Source organism: Castor canadensis, chromosome 14 (genome assembly GCF_047511655.1).
Source record: "Castor canadensis chromosome 14, mCasCan1.hap1v2, whole genome shotgun sequence".
NCBI lineage: Eukaryota > Metazoa > Chordata > Mammalia > Rodentia > Castoridae > Castor > Castor canadensis.
In genome coordinates, this window is record NC_133399.1 from 13,700,160 (window position 1) to 13,722,498 (window position 22,339).

The 22,339-nt window shown below is 36.0% G+C and overlaps 1 pseudogene; it reads left to right on the top strand.

The window, feature by feature from the left end:
• The first annotated feature begins 15,393 nt into the window (after window positions 1-15,393).
• LOC141416341 (protein lin-28 homolog A pseudogene) lies at window positions 15,394-16,023 on the top strand (annotated as a pseudogene).
• Window positions 16,024-22,339: the final 6,316 nt, after the last annotated feature.

The following is a 22,339-nucleotide window of genomic DNA, read 5'->3' on the forward strand; positions in this document are numbered from 1 at the left end:
GCCTGCCATATTATGTTCATTGTGCTCATTTATTCTTTTTAAGAGGATCATAAAGGAATGAAAATAATATCTTCTTTCAGAGTCACATTTACTTCAACAATTTATTATTAATCTACATCTTTCAAGTGTAGTAGACCCTTATCTCCACTAACAATGAACTCCAAAATGTTCTAACACTGCATTTCATTCTATCTTCCCATTTGTCTTTGACAATGTTGTCAAAAGTGAAAAATCTAAGAAATTTTAGGTTAGAAGGCAATTTTGTGTGTGTAGAAATTAGCATATGTGTAAGTATGCTTTTATCCATGTGTGCACAAACACAGAAAACAGAAAAGATATGCCTGATGCCAATTAGATTTTGTTAACCAAAAATTGAGTGCCTTCTAAAAGCCCTGAATCTTAAATAAATTGCTTCATCCTCTGAGTTTGTGTTCAACCGCATATACAGTATATTATATAGATTCAATACAAATTAATTAGAACTAGAAAATAAGTAGCCTCTTTCTTTGAACTGATGAAGAGCCTGAGTTTGGAATAATAGAGAGGTCAGTGGCATTGCTTTCATGATATAAGGTTAAATTTGCAGCATGTACTTTAATTCTAAAACACTGCTTGTGCTTTTGAGATAGATAGGTTGTCCTCATTGGCTGTGTTACTGCAAATAAGACACTTACCCTTTCTGTGCCCTGTCAGTTCCATTTAACCAGGAGTATATGATTAGCAGCTACTATACAGAGTTGTTATGAAGATTAAAGTAAAGAGCTTCATGTATTTTACTTTATGCTAAATCTTTAACATACTGTGTGGCACATAGGCAATTAGTAAGCCAATCCTGGTTGTCCACACCTGTAATACTAGCTACTCAGGATGCTAAAATCAGGAGAATTATTGTTTCAGACCAACCCAGGCAAAAAGTTTGCAATACCCCATCTCACTGGAAAAAAAGCTGTGCCTGCTGGCATGCACCTGTCATTGCAGCAATGGCAGGAAGTATCAACAGGGAGATCACAGTCCAGGAAGGCTAGGGCAAAAAGTGAGACCCTATCTCCAAAGTAAGCACAGCAAAAAGGGCTGGTGGCATAGCTCAAGTGGTAGAGCACCTGCCTAACAAGTGAAGCCCACAGTGCAAACCCCAATACCACGTAGAAAAAAATTATAGATCATGCTGAATGGTGACAGTGGATATGATATTTTAACTGTGACAACAGGTGAAAGATTTCTGTAAGTGGAGTTAAAACTCTTATATTGAGTTTCCAAGTCAGAGTACTTAATGCAAGTGCTTCACACTTAAGTCATTTATTCCTTTGTGAAAATAATTTATTTTCTGATGATTGGATTTCAATATTGATATGTTCATTTTATACTAAATAACATCTAGTATGTATGCCTAATTCACTATGTTTTTTTTAGTCTTTATATCATCAAGGTTGAGTTAAGACCATGACTGGAACATAGTAAGTGGCCAGTAAGAAGATAAGAGAGAAGGAAGAAGAAGGGAGAGAGAAAGGTAGAGAGGAAGGAAAAGAGGGAGAGAGAAATGAAGAGCCAAATCTTTACCTATATTTCTTTAACTACTTTTAGATTTATAGAGTAAGAAATCCACCATCAATAGTCCTGCCTGTACTCCAAAGGTTTGGCAGATGCTAATAGCTCTTGTTTTACAGGATCTTAGACTGCTGAAGGTCTTGGGCCATCTTTTAAGGCTTGCTGTAAGATTGCTGCATTTCTGCTGAAATGTTCTGCACCTGACAGACACAAAGCTAAAACACTTCATCCTTATCTCTCTCTCTTTAGCTGTCAGCCTTTAATCTGGCAAACTTCACTGAAATCTTATCAGTGGCATACCCTTTGAGGTTAGTTTCCCTGGCTTAAGTAGCTGGGCTTTTCTGCTCTCTCAGAACAAGAAAATCTCCCTTGGCCTAACTGCTGTGCTTAAGTCTAAGAATAAAACTCTTCCTTCCACACTTAAAAACATTGGAAACAAAAATCTTAAAAGAGATTAGTATGGAAGTAAGTGTGAATGAGGGTATGGATAGAGTTAAATATAGACATGGAAACAGACACAATATTGTTACTAATCCTGTGTGGGTTTTTTTTTAAATATATACAATCAAGGACTAGTTTGCTTGTCAGAAAATTTAGATACAACTTTGTTCCCTGGTATGTCATTCCAGTATACCTTTATTATTTCACTGCTGTATCATAGAAATTACATTCATAGAAAATAAAAATGAAGGTCATAGGGAAAGAGGAGATGTCTCATTGTCACACAGAAACATGCAGCAGATGACATGCCACCCTCAGGATTCTCTTTTTGTCCATGCTGCACCTTGCCAAGTATAACAGCATGTATTCAGTTGGTCTCAGGACTCAGAAAACTTGGGAATAAAATATTTCTAGAGCAAGTCAGCATTTCAGAGGTTCCTAGTGTATCAAAATCACTCATGCCATTTTAAAAATATGTGCCTATTTTGGTCTTACCCTGGTGGTTCTGATTTAGTAAATAGGAGGTGAAGTTGAGCCACAATGTATTTTAATTCTTACATGGGGTATTATGCAATGTCAGAGTGTATAAATATTAGAGCAGCCACATTCTCTAGATTGTGTAGAGAAGGATACAGCCACATCAATTTATGTTTGTAAGAATTTTATTGAGCACTCAGCACCTAGCTGATGATGATCTGTGCAGAACTTTGCACTGAAAGGTGTAGTGAGGACAATTTAGGGAATAGTCCAGAAACATTTGACAGAATTCAACTACAGACTGAAATGTATATATTAGCTTATGCACCTCACAATAAACTTGGGCCCAAGGGAATTTATAATTACAAGTTTTAAAGCTAAACTTTTTTCAACTTTAGGATTCAATTAGAATTTTCTTTCTGTGCTATATATTTCTTTCTCTCTCAAGTGGGAACTTTTTCCCACTTGCCTTTCAAATCAGTCTTCAGCCAAATCCCTTAGATGGGTCAGCCTGTTCGTTTCTCACCAATGGCCTCTAGTTCCCTTCTGATGTCAAAGGCATCTGGAATTTCTCTCTAAAACTTGCTGAAGGAAGTGTTTTCTGGGACCAAATGGACTTATTTTGGAGTATATCTTTGCACCGATTTCTCAGAAATAAATTCTGAAGACCAAAGATAAAACCCTCAAAGCCAAATTTGTATGCAAGGATTGGAATCATTTAGTAGATTATTCTGACTTTGAAAGAACCAAGAAGAAACAAAGCAGGCATGTTAGTTGCAGCCAAATGAACTGTACCATAGGGAGTACTCCTTAATAATTCTGAATTGGTGCACTTCCAGTGTTTGCTCTATAATCGTAAGAGGAGGAAAAGGGCAACTCTCAAATATTTGGCACAAAATTTCAACCATCTAGTGAGGGAAGCAAAGGCAGTTTTTTTCATTAGAACACACATAAATTCAATTTTGTTTTATGCGACTCTGTGTTTTGGAGAAAATTTAAATCTGTAGTATACCAAAATTACATACATATATATATATATATATATATATATATATATATATATATGTATGCATATATTAATATATATGTATATAATTTTCATATAGTTGTATATCAGCAAAAACCTTTTGTTTCCATACTTAAGTTCTTTGCACTATTTTTTGTTTCTTCTGCTGTTATCAAAATTAGGTATTCATTATTCATGGAAGAAACACAGGAAAATGAAAGTGAAATGAGAACAAATATACTAGAGTAATTTCACCATGCATATTTAAATAACCACAAAGCAATAGTTATTTTCAAACATACCTAAGAATGTTACATGAGGGAATGAGTTCCACTACCCATTCTTAACATTTGTATGTTATTACATGTTAAACATTCAAAAAATGCTTCCTTTCCATTGTTTCATCAGGTTTACTAAGTCATAAAGAAAGAAAAGTAAGAAAAGTGGCTCATTTTACAAAAAGCATATTATGCAGTCAAAATCTCCTGATTCTATGCTTTCTATCCTAAACACAACATTAAACTGCTGCAATATAATCAGAAAAACATGTTGCAAATGTGAGAGTGTTCATTTAAAACTACATACCTACAGTTTTCAAAGATGAAGCACACTTCCTATCAGTGGGATTGCCTGAGTTGGTTTAGGAAGTTATGGCTGCTGACTCTTCAAAGAAACTCAGATGCCTTATAGATGAAACAAAGTCCTTTCTATTTATCAGGATTATTAATGTTTTGTGAAAAGTCCCACTCCATGACTTTCTGATTTTTTTCTTCTACTTCAAAGCATTTCATGTGTTTTATTTTAACAATAAGTTGATTAAAGCAAACAAACATAAAAATTAAGTTACACCTTGCTTTATTTCAATTATTTATGTCATTTCATTTCAAAATGATGAGTTTTTGGCTATTTCCACTTGGTATAATGACTGGGCAATTTTTTTCTTTATTGTTTTGATGGGAGAGGGTACATTGTGGCATTTACATGTTCTTACTACATATCAAAGGCAATTTTTTGTTACAATTTATTATTATGGAACATATTGTTTTTCCAATTATGTACTATTATCCTAATCAAACACAATATTTACCAAAATAACTGTATGATACAGTTAATTCAACAAGCTTGTGTGCTCAAACCCTTCATATTCTAAAGAAAGAACTGTACCTATACTGTCTCCTGGGAAAAAACTCTGAGTCTTGAGATATTTTGATTCCAAATTATATCTTTGGTACCTGAGACCTTGAGCTATGCCAAGTAGTTCAATGTTATGATGCATTTTATCCTGCATATTTTTTTCTATGCCTATGTCTGTTGCCATTATGTATCAGCTTGACCATTGCAGGAAGAAACCTATCAATTAAGGTCAGTTATACAAGAGCTCCACACTTTTGTGAGTGAACCACAATAAAAACCATGGGCATCACAGCATAAGTGATTGGCAGGTTGGCAACACTGCAGATAGGTTGTCTCAATCTTTTCTAAGAAAACATTATAAATATTGTTCACATAACTCTGAGGGGAGGCCACACAGAAAACATGTGCCTTGTTTCTCCTAGACTTTGTCCTATATGTCTTTCTCTTTTAGCCTCCAACTGTTAATTGTAATGAATGCTAACAAAGAATAAAACAACCTCTCTGAATTTTTCTTGTGAATTATCCAGAATGAGTGTAGTCTTGAGGTCCCAAATGCAACATCTAAATTCAACAAAATATTTTGAACATTATTTAACTTTTTAAAAACTATCCTTGTTTTCATCATATTTCTTGTGGAAAAATATCACTAATCTACTGAAATTTCCTACCTTGAAAATGATATATCAATAATGATTAGATGTTAATTTCAATAAGTCTCTCTTTATTAATTTACATATTTAAATCAATAAAATAGAAAATCTACTTAGTGAATTTTATTTAGAGAATTTTATTTCTTTTTTAACTTTTTTCTTTATACTTTTTTCCTTTATTCTTATTATAACGATATTTAGTAGACAACAGGATCCTGAACTGACATGACTCTAGTGTTAACAGATAGCATCTGCTAGCAATTTATATAATGGATAAATGAAAGAATGCCACACTTGTATGTTCTATTATTCAGTATGATTCAGTTTCTAAGTTGCAGCCTTAACTAGAAAAATGACTGGCTTTGTGTCACATAGGTAAGTTGAGGCCAGGTCAAGAATGGAATCTTATGATTGTGTGGAGTTGTTTTTACTACAATAAACTATTGCTCCATAGTTACAGTTACAACGCAGGCTAAAACAAAGCATAATCACATGAAGGATGCATCACATTAGATGATTTAGCAACCAGGAAAAGAACTCTGACTCAAACCATATGAAATAAGAGTCCATAGGTGATCTCATATAGTAGGTCCAGCTGTTGAGAAAGAATCTTGGAAGCTCAGTTAGGAGGTCATCAGTTGACCTAAAGTCAAGCTTCTTCTATCTGAGTTTTTTTCTTCCTTATGCGTCTCCAATTGTTAGGCTGCCAGAGCCCACCCTCCTCCTCTTGGGGTCTCACAATAGAGACTACATAGAGAAAATCCAAATGTGAGAAGGTCTAGGAGTCACACTACTTCCATCTCTGCTTCCTGTCTTAGACAGCAGCATATATACCCATTCCTAAAGGATCCCAAGAGTGGGATGAGATTATCAATAAATATCACAGCTGGTATGAATTGAAAGGAAGTTGAAGAACAATTACATATTCCTGAACAGTGGCTCAATAACCGTGGGCCATCCATGTTTCTCATCATGTGTATTCAAATATTAGTGATAATTATCCCATTAGGTATCAACCTTCCTTATGGGGAAGAAACTGTGCTGCAAATTATTCTCTCATTGCAAAAACAGTATCAGAGAATTGACAGTCAAAATATGTCCATTACAAAAAGATTGCTTTCTAACTTTGACTCTTGCAATCTTTTTGTAAAGCTCAGATCTGTTGCTACAGATTAAGCTCTAAGCCTGCCCTAGCATTATAGCATTAACTTGCATTCTATGTTGCTTATGTTCTGAAGTCAGTCTGTGAGTCCATCTTGAGTAGATGTTTCTTGTCAGGCTTTCTGAAAAATGAGGAGCTGGAGGGGATCCCATCGATTTGCCAACTGTGTCACAGTCCATTTAAGGCAGAAAAGCACATGCTCTTGGCAAGGGCAATGACAAATGGATATGTACAGAATAAGGAGCATGAAGGCACATACAGCATGATATGGAAATCAAAGTAAAATCTAAGATAGCAAATGACAATACAATATGAATGTGAATACAACATGCAACGCAAGTGAAAACAGGTGACTGCAAGACACCGAACATCGCAGAATTTATGCAATTTTATACAAATTTAGTATCATTGTTAATTGAAAACTCAAAAAATGAACTATTTGTTATATAATATCTAGACCAAACTGCATAATGGTGAATAGAATATTCTGAATTAAAATTATATTTCTTGAGTTTCTGTTTTCTAACCTAAGAGATATGCATATGTGTTTACAATATGAACATATGATATAGACAAAAGTTCACTATGTTTGTATATTATATTATTCCTCATACAATTATATTAATAAAACCAACAGATACTAAAGAGATGCACAATTTGCAGTTAGAAATTTGCTCACATGCAAGAAGTAGATAGTTATGAATGTACTGTTCACAGCTCTGTGCAGCATATCCTGGATTGTTATGGCAGGAGAAACCCCCAAGGAACAATGGAAAAGAGAAAACTTTTCATATTCCTTTAATCACAATGAAGTTCTAGTAATGCTAGTTACTCTATAAGTAGTTTGAACATTTATGCTTTTCACTTTTAATCAAAGAAAGTGTGACTTCTCATATTTAATTTCAATGCACAGTATTCTACAATATGTTTTCAGTAACTATCCGATTCAGTTCTATATAACTTAAAAAGCTTCAATTATCTGAAATAAAGTCAATTACAATGGACACTTACAAAGTGACAATAAAGAATATCTAATTGTCTTTGTTCTCAATCTTGTCTTTTAGAAATCCACAATACATATGACTCATAGGTTTCTTTTATATCCATTAACTTTCCAGGTTGTTTATGTGTAATAAAGTAATTTTTTGGTAATTAAAGTTTTATGTTTTACAAGATAAAGTACGTGGTGATCTGAAAGTTGAGTTTGAACTACTTAAGAATTAGTGGAAAGGGTATTTTCATATTTCATTACAGTCTTTGAGAAGAATTTTATATAAATGATGGTGTTTCAAATATCTCACAGAAATGTGACAGTAAGAAATGACATTCGAGCAAGCACACATTTACAGCTATTATAGTCAGTCTCAGGGTTCTTTATTATCCCTGAGTCTCCCCATGTAGTCTATATTGCACCCATTCTGCCCCTGTTCATGTCCCTGCTACTATGCTAGCACTCTCAGTAAATGTACTGTCAATGTAAGGAATTTAGGTATGTCTAGATTTCTGCAGCCATGAACCAGTATGTGTAACTGGGGCCTCTGAGGAGAAGAGACAGCCCAGAGCCATCAACAAGAGACAAGGGAGACACACCGCTGCTTAGACAAAATTTTACTTCCATTTTACTTTACTTTTTCATCTAGCTTCTATCGTTTAACTTATCATTGGAAGCAAATGATAAGTGAATATGTAGGTATAGTTGTAAATAAACTTATAGGATGAAAGAAATTTAGTTAGTGCTTCATTATGCACTTTACAAAATTATTATATGGGTTAAGAAATTAAGATCATATTCCATACAAGCTGTCATTAAGACATTGGAAATTACCATCTATTGTAATGGTATTTTTCAATATATTTATAATTGTAGTTCAGGATTGGCTACTAATGCATACTGGCTAGGAACAAACAACTGAACTAGAATTAAATTTCACCATAGATGTTAGGTAATTATGTAGATAAATGATAATCTATTTTTATTGTTTTTTTAAATTTCTTTTATTCATATGTGCCTACAATGTTTGGATCATTTCTCCCTCCTTCCCCCTACCCCTTCCTTCTCCCCTACTACCCCCTCACTACCAGGCATAAACTATGTTGCCCTTATCTCTAATTTTGTTGAAGAGAGAATATAAGCAATAATAGGAAGGACAAAGGGTTTTTGCTTGTTGAGATAAGGATAGCTATACAGAGAGTTTACTAGCATTGCTTTCCTGTACATATGTGTTAAATCTAAATTAATTCTTCTCGAACTAACCTTTTCTCTAGTTCCTGGTCACCTTCTCCTATTGGCCTCTGTCTCTTTAAAGTTTCTGCATTAGTTCCTTTGCATTGAGGACATCAAATGCTATCTTGTTTTTTGGGGGTTCTTGCCTATCCTCATACCTCCCTTGTGTGCTCTCACCTCATCATGTGATCAAAGTCCAATCTCCTTGTTGTGTTTGCCCTTGATCTAAAGTCTACATAAGAGGGAGAACGTATGATTTTTGGTCTTCCAGGCCTGGCTAACCTTGCTCAGGATGATGTTGTCCAGTTCCATCCATTTGCCTGCAAATGATAAGATTTCATTCTTCTTTGTGGCTGAGTAGTATTCCATTGTGTATAAATATCACATTTTCTTTATCCATTCATCAATAGTGGGACATCTTGGCTGTTCCCATAACTTGGCTATTGTGAATAGTGCTGCAAGTGCCTTTGGAGTAACCTGTGTCACTTTCTTTTGGATATATCCCCAAGAATGGTAGATAATCTATATTTAAATGCAGATGACAATAAAAGGTAACTGAATTAATGACGGGTCTGAAAGAGACTGTTATTTAAAAAACAAAACATGCTTTTATTATCACTAAATGTGCTTGCTAATGTTGCCTATTCTCAATTAAGAAAATAACAAATGAACTATGTGCCAGAAGGAACCTGGCTAATTTAATTGGATATCACAGGAAAATTGGATATTACAAAATGATTGCTAAAATATTTAAAACAAACAAAAATAACAGTTTCTCATATATTTAATTTGTTAACTAGGGAGCTATGTGATGACTAGTAATGATTTTATTAGAAAATATATTTTAAATATACTGTCTTGCTCTTGTTCTTGGTTTTTACCATAAAATCCAGTTACCAGATTTGTGTTAGTCTTTGATTTACTACACACTATAGTAAGTTGTTATTGAAATGAGTTCTTATGCATATTATTTTCACCAATTGCTCATTTAATAAAGGAACATATATATTTGAAAGGAGCTAAGATAAGGGAGAAGAAAATAAATTTAACGTTCTTCTACCTCATGTTTTTTTCCTGTTCTTGCCTCTTAGCCACATTCAATTCACAGTGTCATTTCACGCTTATCTTCCTGAGTCTCAATAAAAATGAGGCATGTTTAACCATAAAAAAATCTGTATTCAGATATTCAATCTCTCTTATTTTTCCTCCTTTCCTTACTTCTATTTTTTCTCCATAAATTTGCATTATTTCAGCAGGAAGCCATGCACATGAGCATGTGTGGGTGTGTGTCTGAGTGTGTGTGTATATGTGAAAAAGATGGGCTAAAACGACAATTTTCAATACAATGTAAACAAAGCTCTTTAATGCCTACAAATTACTATTTAAAACTTCTATTATCTAAGGAGTTTTAAGATGGTGGCATTATAATCAGACCCAAACATCACTAGGATCTCTGGGGTGGGACTTGGAATATCTGGAAAGCAACTCTTGTCTGATGTGAATGACAGTGGGAAGGGAAAAAAATATAGTATCACACAGAAAGAACCATATTTTAAAAGCCAAGGTGAGTGGTTTGAGAAGTGGAATAGAAGGAAAGAAATTCTGCTCCAGTGGGTCAAGTGCCCATGATGTAATGGAATATGCACAGCTGCAGAAGGTGAGGCCTAAGGTGAAAAAGGAAGAAGGAACCAATGAAAGCTTCAGAAAGCAGACACTGTGCCTGCAGTTGTGGAAAGACAGGCTCTTATTCAAAACAAAATAAGGAAAATTCAAAGAATCTTGGAGAGCAGAGCAAGGAAAATAATTCAGTGAGTAGCCTGGACAGTAGCTGAGTGGCCAGAGCAAGCAACCACATACAAAAGAATGAGAGACCAAGAAAACACAATTAAAAGTGGACTCAGTAATAAGCAGCTCTGCAGTGTAAGAATCTGCATATTGCAGAAACACCAGAAAATTCTCTCTTCTTTCCAGCACAGCACACTACAGGGGACACATTGTGTAAAAACCTTGCGCTAGCAGCATCAGGGGGCAGGAATTCTCCTATCATCTGGTCTCTAGGAACTCAAAGAAAAGATTCAGTGGGAGACAGTTCAATGAGTGTTGGCAGGGAGAGCCTATTTAGCTAGAGAGGAAGGCCTGCATCAAAAACATGCAGAACTTCATATGGCTGAATGGCTGGTCAAAAGGAAGTGGGGAAGTCATTTTAAATCTGGGCAGAGCACTGGGAGGCACAGCATTGAAGACAGACCAGCAGAGTGTTCCATAGCTTTGGGACATCTCTGGCCCTCCCTTTGAAACACACACTGTGGTGCTGGGTAAACACAAAGAAAAATAGATAACACCTAAACAGCAAGCCCACTGCCCTCACCAGCAAGAGAAAACCTAGTAGGCACTGATGCATGATCACACTATGGCCCACAAGACGGGCTCCCTTCTAGGAATGGAAACTTAGGCTCTTTTCTCTTTATTTAAATATTTCTTTCCACTCCCCCACTTCTTCTATTGCTTGTTTTTCTGTAGAGACTTTTAAAACCAGAGTGATAGTTTAAATATTCATATAAAAATCTTATTTTTTTATAGTTTATTTTTCTCTCTTTCTTACTTTCAGACTTCCCTTGCATGACTTTTCCATTCAATATATGATTTCTTTGACCTGTATGTCATTCTGTGTTTTTCTTCTTTCCTTTTTCTTTCACATTTTTGTATTGTATTGATTTGTTCTTCTTTCAAGAGAGAGTATCTTCACATGGCCCAGTTAACGTGAGGTTCTGTGGTCTCCCTGCCATAACTATTTAAGTGCTAGGATTAGAATTGGAGTCATAACACTCAACTTCAAATATTTAAGCCTCAATAATATGTTATTCCTGCCTTCTTTCTTTTCTGATTTCTATTCGATTGGTTTTCTCTCTCTTACCTATTCTTCTTTCTATATTCCCCTCTTACAATTCTTTTTTTATCATAATTTTTGTTTTGTTGCTTGCTTGCTCAATATTATTATTATTATGATCTTCTCTTTCTCACTTTACTATTAGCTAGATCTTCTTTATTCTCTTCATCTTTCTAGGTCCCCATTGTATTTCTCCATTTTGTCCTTCCATTTTTGTTTCTCTGCATTTCCTATACTGAATTTCTTATTCCTCTTATTCTCTATCCATTCCCACCCTTAGTAACTAGTATCATCTTATCTCCCATGTTATTAGCATTGTTTCTTCATTTGTATAAGGTTATTGGAGTTGAAATGTTAAGTGTATTTAATAAAGTTACATTTCAATTCCATATTGGGTGTGTCTATCATTCAAAGTTGCTTCTGCAGCAGTATTCCCATCTCTGAGTGGTGCTATGATGGGTAATCTCTGGTGGCTTGAGCTTATTGGAAAATACCTATTGCTGAGCTGTGTCTCAATTGCAGTGGTGAAAAACTAAACCTTGACCCTGGCACAGCACAGTCCTGCCTTATTGTAAATATTTTAACCAAAGAGTATAGAAGATTCAAACCTGGAATCAAGAGTTTGGCCACAGATGTGCAATTCTCAGTGCTCAAATACTGGAAATATGGAAAAAAAAGGCAACAGGACTCATCCAAAATTCAACAATTCCAAACCAATAGATTCTAATAATACTAAACTAGATGAAATCCCAGACCAATAATTCAAAGGAATTATTACAAGAATGGCCAACAAAATTAAGGAAGACACAAATAAATATCTAAATGGATTCAAAGGTAATACATATAAACTGTTGAATGAAATAAGGAAGATAAGGATATCAAAGAAGAATTCAATAAAAAGATTTAACTCAAATTAAGATCTTGGAAATTAAAAACTCAGTAAGTCATAGAAACTGGGTTACAAGCCTCATCAATAGAGTACATAAAGCAGAAGACAGAATATCAAGACCTGAAGACAAGGTAAATAGGTTAGAGCATTCAGACAATAATTAAGACAAAAATAAGAAAGTATGAGCAGCATATACAAAAATCTGTGGCACCATTAAATACGAAACCTGTGAGGATAGAAGAAGTCAAGGAGGTGCAATCCAAAAGTATAATAAAAACATACTCAACCAAATAATAGAAGAATATTTCCCAAATCTTGGAGAAGAAATACAAATATGAAAGGAAAAAAGTAAATTATGTTTGTTTTCTGATGTTATAAAAAGACCCAAAAGTCTCTTTGATCTAATATAAACTTTCAATAAAACAAGAGAATACACAATCAAAATGAAATATAAGCAGCTTCTCTACATACCAACAAAGAACTTGCTACAAAATAAGTTCAAAAACCAATCACAGAAGTTCAGAAAATCTAAAAAAAGAAAGCCTAGGAATAAGCTTAATGTATGGTCTGGGAACCGTGATTCATGCTTGTAATCTCATCTCTTTGGGAGGTAGAGATTGGGTGAAATGCAATAGTTAGTGAGACTTCATCTCAATCCATAAGCCAGACATTGTGGCAGTCATGATGGCTTACTCCTTTGGTTATAGCTAGTACAAGACCATAGTTTGGTGGTCCAGACCAGCCCTGGGCAAAAGGGGAAAAATGAAAAACACAGAAAGGTCCAGGGGAATGACTCAAATAGTACAGCACCTGTCTAACATGTGCATGGCCCTGAATTAAAATCCAATTCCACAAAAAAAAGTTACAGACCTTGTTATGAAGCTATAAAACCCTGAAGAAAGAAATTGTAGAAGACATAGAAGATGGACAACCCTCTCCTGTTCATGAGTAGGCAGAATAAATGTTGAGAAAGTGATCATTATACAAAAAGCCTTACAAAATTTCAGTGTTATCCTACCAAAAGCAATGTAATTTTCCACAGAAATAGAAAAGAAACTATTCTAAAATTCATATACAACCACAAACGACCTAGATAACAAAAGAAATCCTGAGAAAAAGAACAATGTCAGAGGTTTCACCTGACTTCAAAATATAGTATAAATCCATAGTAACAAAACAGCATGATATTTAACTAACCAACTAAATAAAACAGATACCTAGACTAACTGAATAGACTAACTGAATTTCTTGGTCCTCTAGGACCAAGAAATAAACCCACACAGCTATAGCCATCTCATTTCCACAAAGATGCTTAAAGACATGTGTTGCAGAATAGACAGCATCTTCATCAAATGGTACTAGGAAAACTGAATATTCATTCATGGAAGACTGAAAATAGATCTCTAGCTCTCACCCTGTAAAACAATCAATTTAAACTGAATCAAAGACTTTAAAGTAAACTTGAAATTTTGAAACTACTAGAGGAAAACACGTGACTATAAAAGAATAGCCAGTGAATCTCTAAATAGAACTGATTGCTGAAGCAACAAGAACAAACAATTGAAGAATGGGATTCTATCAAATTACAAATCTTTTGCACAATAAAAGAAACAATCAACAGAGTGAAAAGACACCTAGAGAATGGGAGAAAATCTTTGTGAGATATCTATTCAGCAAGAGATTACTATCTTGAAATCTAAAGAACTAAAACAATTAAAAGCCAAAATCACAAATAACACAATTGATAAATGGACAATAGAATTGAATAGATATTTATCAAAGGAGGAAGTCCAAATGGCCAATAAATACTTGAAAAAAATGTTCAAAATCCTTAGCCAACATGGAAATGCAAATTAAAACAGCATGGAGATTCGACCTCACCCTAGTCTTAATGGCTATTTTCACAAAAAGAAAAGCAGCAAGTTCTGCTGAGAATGCAGGGAAAGAGGAAGTCTTACCACTGCTGGTGGGAGTGAAAGCTGGTCCAACCAACATGGAAACCTGTATGGAGGTTTCTCAAAATACAAAAAATAGAACTTGCATGTGATCTAGCTACACTGCTTCTGGGTATATACCTAAAAGAATCAAAATCAGCTGCCTGAGAGTTGCATGTATGACATGTTTGTCATGGCACTATTCACAGCAGTGCTACAGAACCAGACTAGGTAACCACAATAGATGAATGGGTAAAGAAAAATTACAGAGAGATTACAGGAACTGTATTGAATTGAGGATCCTGTTAACAGAAATAAGCTAGGCACACTAAGTCAAATATCCTGTTTTCTCTTACTTGCAGAATTAAAAAAAAAAAAGAACAACCAACTTCATTGAAATAAAACAGAGGCTATTTAGGAAGTGAAAGAGGAATTGAAAAGTGGTTGGGTGGAGTGGAGATAAGAAAGAGTAAGAACGGATGAAGATGATCAAATTATAGTATATGCATGTATGGTGACATCACAAGAAAACCTCATTTTGTATAATTAATATACATACTAATAAGAATTCCACTATTTAAAATAAAATTTTTAAGTGATTAACTTTGATTACAGAGCATAGAAGTCACATCTCATCAATTTCTTCATTATGATTGTAACAAAAACAAATGTATTTGTCAGAAATGGGAAGATTTAGTGGAAATAAATGGCATTTACTCTGATGTTTAAGGCAAGCTATGGTCAGTAAGCAATCACGCTTGTATCTTGAGCCTTTCTAGGTGAGAAGACTTTACACCACTTGTAGCAGAGGCTGAGTTAACTTACCATCATACCGAAAACACCGCAGGCAGGACTGTACTCACAGCATGAATCTGCAAAGCCTTTTCCACCTTGTCACTGGAACCCTAGAGGAACTAATTTCAGACGTATTTATTCTTAATGTGCAATTCCACTCTTACTAAACTTATTAGCCGGCCTCCGGACTTCTCTGGGGCCAGCAGCCGCCCGACCAGGGTCCTGGGGCCACAGGCTCAGCCGACGACCATGGGCTCAGTGTCTAACCAGCAGTTTGCAGGTTGCTGGGCCAAGGCGGCAGAGAAGGCGCCCGAGGAGGCGCCGGTGGACGTGGCACGGGCTGCAGAAGAGCCGCAGCTGCTGCCCGGTGCCGGCATCTGTAAGTGGTTCAATGTGGGCATGGGGTTCGGCTTCTTGTCCGTGACCGCCCGCGCTGGGGTCGCGCTCTGCCCTCCCGTAGACGTCTTTGAGTACCAGAGTAAGCTGCACATGGAGGGCTTCCGGAGCCTGAATGAGGGTTACGCAGTGGAGTTCACCTTGAAGAAGTCTGCCAAAAGCCTGGAGTCCATCCGTGTCACTGGCCCTGGTGGAGTGTTCTGTATTGGGAGTGAGAGGCGGCCAAAGGGGAAGAACATGCAGAAGAGCAGATCCAAAGGAGACAGATGCTGCAACTGTGGTGGTCTAGACCATCATGCCAAGGAATGCAAGCTGCCACCCCAGCCCAAGAAGTGCCACTTCTGCCAAAGCATCAACCATATGGTGGCCTCATGTCCACTGAAGGCCCAGCAGGCCCCCAGCTCCCAGGGAAAGGCTGCCTACTTCCGGGAGGAAGAAGAAGAGCTCCATAGCCCTGCTCTGCTCCCAGAGGCCCAGAATTGAGCCGCTAGGGTCGGGCTATTCTTTTTCTATAAGGAAGCTTCAAGGAGTAGGCATCAATCGGCAGAGTGGAGACAGTGGGAATAGGGTGGGGTTGAGGGGGTAGCTGGCACTGCCATATCTCAGGCCGGGGTTCCCAGCATCACCCCATCTTCCCTCTTGTTGGGGGGAATGGGTGAGGCAATGGAACTCCAATCATGCTATCCAAATGCAAGTGAGGGCTTTTGGGGGGAACCACCCTAGAGCCTGCATGCTTTATCTGAGGCTTCACCTCAAGACCTCCAGCTTTTATAAGTGGCCTGGATTGGGAAATTGTACTCCATTTAAAGAAGGATGTGTAATATCCAGATGTGAGACCAGATTAATGGACCAAACTCACAAGCTACTACCTGCTGTGGGAGGGCATCTCAGGAGTAAGGCAGGGTTTTTTGTTTTGTTTTGTTTTCTTTTCTTTTTTTTTTTCACATCTTGTTTCCTCATAACCCAATCTTGGGATATGGCGCTGGGTACTTTCTCAAGCAATGGGTCATGATGACAGGCAAAAGGGTGGTTGGGTAAAGGGCTGCAGACCTGCTGCTCCTAACTCACTCTCACCCCTTTCTGGGCCAATGTGATTTTATTTATTTGCTCCCTTGGATAACTGCACCTTGGGTCCCACTTTCTCCAGGTTGCCAACTGCACTATCTGTGTGCGATTGACGTATCTTGTGCATTTTAACTTTTTTTTCTTAATATAAATATTCTGGTTTTGTATTTTTGTATATTTTAATCTAAGGCCCTCATTCCTGCACTGTGTTCTCAGGTACATGAGCAATCTCAGGGATAAGTCGGCAGCAGCTCCAGGTCTGCACAGCAGGAATACTTTGTTGTTTTTATCACCATGGAGAGCAACCATTAGGAGTGCACAGCCTATTGAACTACCTCATTTTGCCAATTAGAGCTGGCTTTTCTGCCATAGTGTCCTCTTGAAACCCTGTTCACCTTAAAAATATTTCATGGGAGACTAGGTTTTAATTGGGTTGCCCCATGACTTGATCTCGTTCTGCTGGAAGATTGGAAATTAGTTTAAACAGGAAATGTTCAGAGAAGTTAGGAGAGGCTGGGCCAGGTGAAAGGCTCAGAGAGGAAGCCAAGTTTGGGTGGTGATTGTCTAATCTTAGGGCAAGGGTCTTGCTTTCGATACCAATCCATCCTTCACTGGATTAGCCTAGGTCTACCATGCACAACAGGGTGTGTATTTTTTTTTTTTAATATAAGTTGGTAAGGCTGAGTTTCAACACCAATATATTTGTGCCCACCCTGTACTCCACAGGGATGGATATATGAAGCAAGGACCCAAATCCTTAGCCTTTCAAAATTCTTGGCTTTCAGGGAGACACATAAGCAAGGACCTCTTTGTGGCGCCCGGAGCCAGTGTCCTACCCTGCTGCAGTAGTGGTTAATAGTGCTGTGGTAGCTAAAGGAGAAAAGGGGGTTTCGTTTACATGCTGTGAGATCACCGCAAACCTACCTCACTCTGTTGAAATGGGACAAATGCAATAGAACACATTGGGTGGTGTGTGTCTGATCCTGGTTTCTTGTTTCCCCCAAATGCTGCCACCTCTAGTAATTGTATTTGTCTGGGCTTTGTAGGATTTTATTGAGTCTCTGAGTTGTCGACTGCTAGATGACCTAGTTTGTATAAATATAATGTGTTGGTCTTCATGTTCTTTTGGGGTTTATTTTTTACAAACATTTTGTATTGAGCGAAAAATAGCCAAAGCATCTTTGACAGAAGGTTCTGCACCAGACAAAAGGATCTGAAACACAAGTTTAGGGGGCCCTCTTCTTAAAGTGAGGATCTTGAACCATCTTTTTCTTTTGTACTCTCTTTTCCCTTTCACATTTTGGATCAGATTTTCTGTCCTAAAAATGACTCCTATCCTACCTAGCTCTTCTACCTCCAAAGGAAACCTACATGCCCTTACACATTTAATTATTGAAGTGTCTCTACATCTCCAAATGATTTATGCAAAAATTCAGAAGAAGCTAGGAGCCCTCTCCCCTTATTTCCAATCTCCTGAGTCAGGACCATTTCTCATGCGATTCTTGCCAAACAAGAAACCTGCTGTTTCAATGATCAAGCCTACTTTATCTGTAATCCTAGAGAGAAGCAGTTGAGGGGCTTCCCATGTAGAAAACCAGGTCAGGAAACCAGGAAAGGCAATATGAATGTACATTCAAGTCACTCAGGAACTTTTATGTAGGTGCAAGAAACTTATGTCAAAGCAGCCACAAGATTGTTTAATAGGAGACGGACGAATGTAACTCCATGTTTACTGCTAGAAAACAAAACTTTGAGGGAAAAATCTTGAATTTTTCTCTCAAAAAGGAAGGCGGGAAGGTGGGAAAGTGTGTACCTGTCTGTCCTTTCCCTGATCCCTTCTCTTTCCTGAGCTGCAGGAAACTAAGCCCCCTTGGGCTTTGGTGACCCCATCACTGAGGTGTTTATTTCAAGGTTGATTTTACTGTACCTGAGTACTTCCTTTCCCATTTTCTAATCATTTTGTAACACATGCTGACTCTTCCCTTCCCTTTTCCTTTCCCTGGGAAAATACAATGAATAAATAAAGACTTATTGATACTTAAAAAAAAAAACAAAACTTATTAGCCGCAAAAGGCTTAAATTCACAGAGAAAACCTTGAAAACAAAGAAGCCAAGTGTCAGTGCTTTTCTGCTGTCACTTGCCTAGAAATTTCTGCATAAATGTATTCAATTTAGACTCTGAGCAGTGAATCATATTCTTCTTATTGTCACTGAAATTTTCTTTCGTTTTTTATCATCACAATTTAAGAATTATTATTTATGATTTCTATGCTTCATCTGGCAAAGTACCAGTAGGTACCAATGTTAATGACAACATTTAAAAAATACCATTTTGTTTCTTTATACTTTCCCCACCCTTTCTTCAACAATGTTCTCTGAAGACACTATAATTCAAAAATCATTATTAAGATTTGATGTTCCCTGTGTTTTCTTTCTTATAACCCAGAGGTTACTATCACTGTAAGCTGTGCTTGGTGGATTTTCTGCGATTCTCCAAACAAATAAACACTGAAAAAACTTTGTGATAAGCTATTAATCTTAATGGGAACAACTCAGTCCTAAAATTAAGTTTTATATTCATCAGAAAATGTGACTAAATAAAGTGATTTCAGTGTGTGAAATGTATAAAATTATTTAGAGATAAGAAATAAGAGGTCTTGACCCAAGAGAATCCCTATCAAGCAAAAGTAAAGCACAAACAAACCAAATTGTCAATCAAAGCAAAGTGATTATTTAGGAGTCAATTTTCAAATAAAAATATTTACATAATACCTGGTTGGGAAATATTTAAATAATAGGATTTATATTCTTGAATGAATAGCATACACATATATAAACTTAGGTCATGTAGGACAGAATGTCTATGATCATGAAATTGAAGTGTTGGGTTTTCTCAGCAATTTCACATCTACTGCAATAGAGAATAATAAAAAGATTTGAGATATGGGATGATGGTTTCAAAGTTGGTGAAGAATGGTGATTGTTTGCAAAATTAAAAAATTTCAGCATGTTAAGAATTCTCTGGACTCAGATGGCAAGAAATAAAGGTAAGAGAACACTCCCAGAAGCTGAAGATTTCAACACTGTGTACACTGAAGGGATCAATATGATATAGTTAGTGTATATAAAATAAAATACCAAGTTGAAAAAAGCCTCAGAGTTTCAGTTTCCATGTATAGAAAAAAAAAGTCTTTCCCAACTCTCAAGGGCATAGAAATGAAAATTGTCTTCAGTAAGTAAATCTATTAAGTGACTGCTTTTTGCAAGAGCTATCCTAAATAGTGTAGAGAATTCAAATAGGAAGTAGAACTTTTTTATCCTTAAACCATTTTGAGATTGAAATGTATATAATACTTTTGTGGATACTATTTTATCAGAATGAAAGTACTTTTCTTTAAAATAAGAGAAATTACACAGAACATATACATGGTACATGTGCTTAAGTATGAACTGTCCATAATGACAGGTCATTATGCATACTTCTTTTTCATATTTTTCTACTTCTAATATTTAATTATGAGATTAGGAATTTTCTTTGCTAGTGGGAAGTTAATTTAGCTGTCTCTTTATAAATAATTTCATACATGTAATATTTTATTTTGGAGAATACACACAAACTTAATGCACTTCCATACCCTGCTGATTTTCATATTAATCCATTATACAAATATATATGAGTTCCGACCATGAGGCAAATACTATAGTAGATGGTAGGGTTATAAACATGAGGGGTTCAAATCATCAGATAAAGAAATGCACTTTAAAAGGGAAATGAGATCAAATCTTCATGCTAGTCATCACAGTAGGTACAATTCCAGTATATCCTCCCCAAAACCCCACCACCATTTTCTACGTCCTGTATAATTCATCCCATTTAATTTTGGTGAGATTTGTGAATATAATAAAATATCACTCCCATGATTATGTAACATTATATTACAGAAAGGATTTATGGATATAATTAAAGTCCAAACAGACAATCAAAAGCGAGATTAACCTGGAGGGGGTCTAAACAAGTCAGTGAGGCATTAAAAAAAGGCAAAGTCATTTTCTTGCTGGTCTTGAAGAGACAAAATGAAAGTGGTATGCAGGGCCACATGACAGAGTAGTACATGTGGTCCCAGGAACAGCAAACATTCTTGGTAGACAACTGGTGAGGAAGGAAGAGTAGTGTCTTAAAACCACATGGTACTAAATTCAACCAACAACCAGGAAGAGGAACTTGTGCTGTAGCTCACAGTTCTGGCTAAACTCTTGATTTCAATCCTGTGAGAACATGAGCAGACAACCTGCTGGTTTTGGAAGGAGACTTCTTTCAGAGAATATTTAGTATGAAATACTAAATATAAGTTGTTTTACATTTGTGAGCTTATCATAATTTACTATGCAGCATTGAAAATTAATACAGTAAAATATAAGGTTGACTAAGTTCCCTTAAGCAGTATTGAAAGCTTTCTGAACGGTAACATTTACAGAGTTCTAAGGAATTACTTTATACTAGCAAGTTCAAGAATGTAGAACACAGAAGGAAGGAGAGCGATTTCTAAACATATAAAGGCAAAAGGAAAGAAAGTTAAGGACAATGACAATAAATCACCATGAATGTAATGCAGAATCTGGGAAGGAGGAAGGTGCACACTGTACTTCATTGACTAACTGACTGTCACACACCACTGATAATAGGGGAGCTTTATCTTATGTACAATTGAAAGTAGAGTGGCAGACTGATTAATTCCTTCCCAACACCCACATTGGTTTCCCTTGCTAAAAATATTCACGTTCCAATTCCAGAAATGTAGAATTATTATTACTATTTACCAAGTAAAATTTATATATATAATTAAAGTAGGTATTTTGATGTAGTAAGATAATCTTGTTTATTTTGGTGGGCCTAAATGCAATCATAAAGGTCCATTTATAAAACTGGTTGTAGACTTTAGTAATACAACCCTGCAAAACAACTTATTTTAAACTTGTGGCCCCCAAAGCTATAAAATAATAAATCTGTGTGGTTCAAAGCTTGTCAATTTCAATAGTCGTGGGAAACAAATACAGGCAGCAAATATTGCCAGTTATATTCAACAAGTGATTAAGATACAGCATGAAAACATATCCAGATATAAAAATTTGAGCTTCAGATGATGGGTTAATTCTTACATTAGTATGTGGTGAAAATGAAGACACATTGAATGGAATCTCTAAACTGAAATGTCTCTGTAGGTTGGTACAAGATGGTAAGGGCTACATGATCGACAGGCCCTGTGCACATTGAGGAGCTGTTGAACACTTTCCTAACAATCTAGTAAAGAAGTATAGTTGATTTTCTCACACTGAGAATCATAGTGTATGTAAAAGTTTAAATTAAAAAATATTTAATGTTTGTTTTTTTGTGGGGTTTTATTTTACTGAAAACTATATCCTCTTAAAATTGAGAAAGTAAGGTAATATGTATTTTATTTGCATATTTGTTTGATAGGAAAGATTAAAAGGCTGTTTTCATTAGTTTCCTTTTTCAACAATGACATCAATCCATAAAATCACAAATGCTAATGTTCCCACTGAATTTTATTGATAGTAGAAATATTCATTTAACTGAACTATTTTTCCTCTAATTGAAATTTGAATCAAGCAAATGAACATGTTTCTTTCAATGCTATAAATCACTTGTATATAAATTTTTTATGATACTGTTAAAATTCTTAAAGAAAAACACTGTTTAACAATTCCTAGTGGA